Raw genomic sequence first — 6,902 nt, 5'->3', positions numbered from 1 at the left:
GAGCTATTTCCAGCTGTGGGCTGTTTGGAATATGCAAATCAGGACTCTGCAGCAACAGAGAGCAGCAGGTGTCGGGCAAACAACACACGTCTGCCCCCACGCCATTCATGGGCAGTGCCTCAGCATGGCGTCCAGCATGCAGGGGTGCTTGGAAATGTACAGTTGGGTTGATTTTAGCAGCTCCCAGGGTGGGGGAGACAGGGTTGGACCCTGAATCACAGAAATATGGGTTTTAGTCCCAGCCCTGACACCCCTAGCCATAAGATCTTGAACAAAAGCCACTGAACTTTTCTGAAGCTCAGTTCCCTCCAATTCTATAAAATGAGACTAATTCTTCCTAAATTAACGTGATGCCAGTGAAAGCACCTTGCAAAGGACAAGACAGATATTAGTCAAAACTATGACCATGGCATCCCGAAAGATTAAAATTTCTCTTCAAATCTTGAATTCTCTGAGCCTCCTTCCTTCCTGCAGAATCAAAGTTGCCCAAGTTCATTCACCCCTGGTGACCCCCCAGGAAGGGTTTCACCAAACGCCACCGTGGCCTGAACACTGGCTTCTATCCATTGACCCAGTAGAGCTCCTGCCTCTGACTTCTTCCTGTTCCTCTCCGGCCTCACTTTCCCCCTCTCCTTCCTGTGAATCTTCCATGTAACAAGATGTTCCCAGTCTTGATGTTATTGCTTGCACCCACTGGCTTTGGCTTTTTAACTGTACTTCCTTTTCTTTCCCCTTGTTCCTAACACATTACATTCACCTACCCGCTACAAAGTGGCTTCGTTCCCCATCACTTCCCTGCAATAACCAGCCTCCCAAATGCCAAGCACCCCTGCATGGATAGGCGTTCTCCTCCTGGGGTCTCCACGGCCTCCACATTCACCCTCTGTGGCTAACCGTCCTTCCAGCTAACCGTTGAGTGCTGATGTGGCCGCCACTCTGACCTCGCCCTATGTCTCTTCTTGACACACAGTTCACCAGAACAGTTTCTTCTCCTTCCGCGTGTGGGTGTTGCCCTGATCGATATCTCCAGCTTGGATCTCTCTCTTCCCAAAATGGAAGAGGAAGTGCAGAGGTTTAATAACATGTCCATGTTCATATAACTGTAAGGGGATGTGTGTTAACTCCAGCTGTTCGATCCCTGTGGGAGGAGCGGTGTAGTGAGGGGCTAACATTTACCAAGAGCTTGCTATGTGCCCGGAATTGACTGTGCTGGGCGCTTTAGTGTCATCTCATGTAATCCTTTGTTATCCCATCAACCCCTGTTTTATACATAAGGAAACCGAGGCCTGGGGAGGTGGAATAAATTGCCCTTGGTCACCCAGTGAGTAAGCAGTACAGCTGGCCTTTCAGCTTGGGCCTTCTGACACCAAAGTTAGGGCTATCTCTTTTTCATTACACCGTGTACCTCTCTCTTTAAAAATCCAGATTCAAACAGATGACCTTTTAAATCCAATTAGTCCAGACCAGGTGACATTTCATGCCATCTTTTGGAACAGGGCTCTGATGAGAGTAACTGCAGCACGGGCCCGTGATATAGCAGCAGGCACGAACACTGTCTCGAATTAGACTGGGTCAGCAGTTGCAGGCTTGGGCGTTAGCAGCCATATAATCGCATGCAATGTCAACCCTGAAATACCTTGGGCTGGCTCCAGGGAGATCCAGGGCCAGCAGGACACTAAAAAAGCCATGGAAAATCTGCTATCTACTGCTGTCCCTTCCTGGTAAGCTGGGACATGCATTGTTCCAGAATGACCGGGCTGATTATAACTGCAGGGGAAGGAAGGAAGGAGTTAATTCCTGGCTGAGTCTGTTTGCAGGAAGCCATGTGCTTTGGTTATTAAAGTCTGCCCCAACGTGGGAGGGAATAAATTGGCCTTTCCAGGAGTCTAGTAAGCAGTAGAAATAGTTTTCTCTTGGTCGAGCACAGGTCGGAGGTTGGAGAATTGCCCATGGGTTTAAGATGTGGCTTGTGCCAGGCCCATGGGTCTTGTCTGCCACATTCTCCTGCTCATTTGGTAAGATTCCCTCCTCTGTTAGCAGTGTATCCTTGCTTAAGAAAGACACTGTACCAGATGCTTGACATTCAAAGGGACTTTGTTCTCAAAGCTTCTCAGTTCTCTTAATTTTCAAGCAGTAAATTTCAATGCCTCCTTCTGACCTTCTCCTGAATTACTCTTTTGCTGAGACAGTGTTCACAAAACTTCTGAGCTGCCTTTTCAAATTGCCCTCATTTTTTCTTTCTCCTTTGGTAACCATTATAAACAAAGACTTTAATAAGTCACAAATATCAAATAAATACCTAGCCAAAAAAAAAATTTAATCGATAAATTTAACCTTCTAAAATCATCCAGTTTCATCTTGCAAAGAATGTTTTCTGGATGATGTATAAATACAATTTTAAATCATTGAAAAAAATAAGCAATAGCACAAAAAGCACCATCCACAAAAGAAAAAAAATGATATACTCTACTTCACTGAAATGAAAACTTATGCTCTTTGAAAGACACCATTAAGAAAATGAGTTGACAAACCACAGACTGGGAAAGAATATTTTATAGACAAGCATAGACAAACAAACAAAAATTTGGTAGTACAATTAAAAAATGGTCAAAAGATATTTTTATAAATATTTTACCAAAGAATTTATGTGAAGGCCAATAAGTACGTGACATTATTAGTTATTGAGGAAATGTAAATTAAAACCACAATGAAATGCCAATACACGCCCATCAGAATGACTAAAATGAGAAAGACTGACAATGCTAACCAATGATGAGGACTTGGAGCAACTGGAACTCTCACACACTGCTGGTGAAAACACAAAATAGTATAACTGCTTTTTAAGAGATGATAAAAAGAAGTTAATTATATTTAGAATTAGCCAACTGGAGTCAGTTGAGATGATCCCCATTTGTTGGCAACATTGAAAGCACCGTCGCCAGGGATCATGCGCACACCTCCTTTATGCCTTTCAGCCTGAGCAGAGTGTTGGCTTTGGCGAGTCAAGGCCATAGAGCTTCTTCCCAGCCTCTCCAGTCTGGTGTGGTTGGCCTTGATGTCCATGATGAACACCAGGATGACCAGTATGTTCTTGACACTGATCCTTGTGGCCAACTTCATGGTCAGGGGGGAATTTAATGATGGAATAAATGGTTAAGCTTGTTCTTCCTAGGGACCTCCCTGTGTGTCCATTTCTACACTTATAAAATGGGGTGTATTGGTAAGGGTTGGCTAACTGCTGTAACAAATAAACCCATAGTATGCCATGGTTCAAGACATATTATGTCTTGAACATAGTAAGTTCATAGTATTTTCATACTATGTCTTTTTTTTTTCCTGATTTTAAAATATTTTATTACATAATCTTTTCATGGCACCATCAGGAGTAACAGAAAACATTATTCCCAGTTCCTACGCCACATCCTGAAAAATATACATTTGTATTTATATATTTATATCAATACTCCACCCCTATCCCATAATTCCACCACCTATTGTAGGTATTTTGCTTAAAGCAGGAAACTATTCTCTTAGGTAAGAAAATATATATGGAGCTAAATGAAGTAACGGTTAGAGTAACTGGGGACAGTTGGTTGCGGGGTGGGGAGGAAGGGGTTAAGTCCAGCCTAGCAGGATGCATCACTGGGTCCATCAAGGTGGAGGAGGGCAGTGTATAAAAAGGCAGCGTCACGCAGGTGGGCTCTGGTATCCTTGGTCCATTAGGAGATGGCCTTTGCCTTAGGAAGGAAGGCTTCCCAGTACTTTGCCAGCTGTTGCTGTGAATATAGGAGTGTCTCAAGGTACTTGATCATGTGGTTTTTGAAGTCCTTGGATTTCTCTTTCTCAAACCGTATCACTTCTTTTTGGACCACTGTTGAAATCCTTTCAAAGTCCCTTTCATACTGAGTTACCCGAGACTCCCACTCTAGAATCTCATCCTTGGCCTGCTGCAGCTTGTCAGGCTTGTTGGCCCACAGCAGCCGAGCCTCGGCCTCCCGCTTCTTCTGCAGCGTGGCTTGAGCATCCTGCCAGCGCTGCCATGTCTTCATGCGCTGGTCGAAGGCAGCTCGGACTATGGCCAGGAGGCGAATGTAGTCACTCAGGAGCTCGGCAAAGAGGAAAAAGTCATTGTTGGCCTGTTCCTGGTGGAGCTGCTCAATTTTTTCTTCTACCTCAGCCAGCTGCGAGAGTGCCCGTGACAATGCCGTGTTGTCCTCAGAGCTCCCAAGCATGGCTAGATTCTTTGCAAACTGGGCTGTGTTCAGTGCTAGCTCTTTCATGTAATAGTTCTGTTCATGTAATAGTCCAAGGTGCTTCTAGGTTGGTGGTGGCTGTGCTCCATGCAGTCATTTGGCTTCCAGTGGCTTTGCCATCTTAAACATGCAGCTTCTAGGGTCACCCTGGGGGTCATTTCATCCACCAAGTCGACCAAAAGTTGAAAGAATGGATGGAGGTCTCTATGGGCCAGGCCTGAGTATTGCCTTCATTCATGTTACTTTGACGGGAACTCAGTCACATGCCCACACCTAGCTGCAGGGGCAGCTGGGGGGTGGAATCTAGCTGTGTGCCCAGGATGAAGGGAAGAACATGGGTTTGGGTGAGTAGCAAGTGCATGGGGATAAAAGGATGTGGTGCAAAATAGATATCAATAAGGTCATCTCGATAATGTCATTTTAGTTTCAAAACTATTATTATGATGTCTGATAGTCTAGAACATGGGTCCTAGATTCAAATGCTGGCTTCCAGTGGCTTCCAAGGGCCAAGATATGGCATAATTATGTGACTGTGTCCTGGGATATAAAAATAGCAAGTGGTGGGGCCTGTAGCTGAACTCGAGAGAACATATCTTGCCCAGTGGCCTATCAGTTCCCTCAAATTATAAACCCCCATGTTGGATGAACAGAACGCATCTGTGGACCATCTATGATGACTTACAATGAAGTCTTGTATCCTGCAGATGTTTGATGGCCAGCTAGTAAGGCAGATTCTGTTTGTTGGTTGGCTACCAAAATCCATTCCTCCCCCTTTCCTATTATTAATATTGTAGCTGGGTATGTGAAGGCCCAGTTAGGGCATTTCCCAGCATTCCCAGCAATTACTTGTGGCCATGTGCCTGAGGTCATGCCAATGGAAGTTAAGTGTGTCACTGTGGGCCTGAGACTTAAGTCACTGGGAAAATCTCTTTCTTGCTCTGATAACTGGAACTGAGCTGTGATGGTGACCTCATTTTGACCATGCAGACAATAACAATGTCCTGGTGTAGGGAATGGTGGAGCAGCAAGATACAGCAGCCTGGATCCTTGAATGACCACATGGAGCAGAGCCTCATCGTGCCCCTGGGCAGCTCATCTTGGGATTGTTTCCTGAGAGAAAAATCAATATTGTTTCCAGAGGTGGGGAACCTGCAGCCTTGGAGCCACATGCAGCCTTCTAGATCCTTCAGTGCAGCCTTTTGGCTGAATCCAAATTTTACACAGCAAGTTCTTTTAGTTAAGGGATTTGTTCTGCGAAGTTTGGATTCAGTTGAGAGGTCACACTTAGGGATCTTTAGCCATTGCATTTTTGGACCTCTTTGTCACAGCAGCTCAGGCTTAACCTGACTGGTTTGGTCAGACTCTCCTACTTCCTAAACCAGCTAAATTCAAAATCACTGAGTGTCAGGAGCCTTCAGGGTCCCTCATGAACAGTCAAAATTGCCGACTATGGAAAATACCAAAGGTCCCATCAGCCAGTCATTCATCAATCAAATAACATGTGTATAAATTGCTTATTCTCAGCTTAGAAAGAAGGAGAACGCATCTCAGGTAAAGGAGGAGGGAAGGAAGGAAGTGCCTTTCCTGAGCACGTCCCATGTGCGAGGTGCTAGATGCAGCATTCAGCATTTACATGCTATCCTCTGTTCACTACCATGAGAGTCCTGCCACAAAACAGTTGTCTCCACATTGCACATGAAGAAATTCTGGTCAGAGACATGAAGTAACTTGGCCAGTGTGCAGCATGAAATCGAAAGACAAAGGCCTGGGACTGACGGAGAAGGGCCCAGGCACGGGGCAGACTCCCATGTGGAGAAGGGAGCCCGGGGAGGCCAGGGCATTTGTGAGGGCAAGTGAGCAGAGCTTCCAGAATCAAATCTGATCACTTTTCTCTCTTGTTTACAACCCTTCAAGGGACCCTTGTTGCCTTCCAGACAAAACCCCCGGCCTTCAGTAGCTTCGTTGGCAGGTCTTTGGCCACCTGACCCCCTTCTTCTGTTTCACCTGCATCATGGCTCTTGTAAGGGTCACTGTCTCTTTTTCTCTTGGCTCTTATCCTTGCTGTTTCCTCTTCTTAAACACTGCCCTTCTTTGCTGACTCATAGTTCAAGATGCAGACGTCACCTCCTCCAGGAAGTCTTCTCTCCCGATGAATCCTCTCCTTCCACTGAGTTCCACGCCCCTCGTCTGCACTCCCTTCTCTGAGAGCAGCCGATGAGCTGTGTGACCCTGGGTACATTGCATGACTTATTTGAGTTTTGCCTTGGTAAGATGGCTATGATAGTAACTGTACTTACCAGACAGAGCTGTAGCGAAGTGGACAGAGAGCATCTCTGGAGAGCTCTTCACATAGTGCCTTGCGCAGAGAAAGCGCTCAATGCTTAGCCACTTGGCACCCATTAATGTAATTCTGTGTGTAAGCCTCTGCCTCCTGCCACAGATTGGGAACCACAGAAGGCCCATTCAGCTCTGTATGTCCAGCACCCAACCCAGTGGCAGACACAGTAGCCATCAGTAAATGTATGGAACCAAAGCTGAGGAGCTTCTGTACCTATTTTCTTTCTTCTCCCTACAGCAGAGGGAAAGGAAGGCCCAGATAGACTCATTACGTGAATAGCTTAATTGGTGTAGTGTTTTGCCAGCTACTGT

At 45.7% G+C, this 6,902-nt stretch overlaps 1 pseudogene; it reads right to left on the bottom strand.

Annotated features, from left to right (window-relative positions):
* Positions 1–3,331: 3,331 nt before the first annotated feature.
* Positions 3,332–4,272, bottom strand: LOC142871859 (sorting nexin-1 pseudogene; annotated as a pseudogene).
* Positions 4,273–6,902: the final 2,630 nt, after the last annotated feature.

The sequence above is a fragment of the Microcebus murinus genome, chromosome 7 (assembly GCF_040939455.1).
Source record: "Microcebus murinus isolate Inina chromosome 7, M.murinus_Inina_mat1.0, whole genome shotgun sequence".
In the NCBI taxonomy this organism is placed as follows: domain Eukaryota; kingdom Metazoa; phylum Chordata; class Mammalia; order Primates; family Cheirogaleidae; genus Microcebus; species Microcebus murinus.
This window is presented reverse-complemented; position numbering and strand designations above follow the sequence as displayed.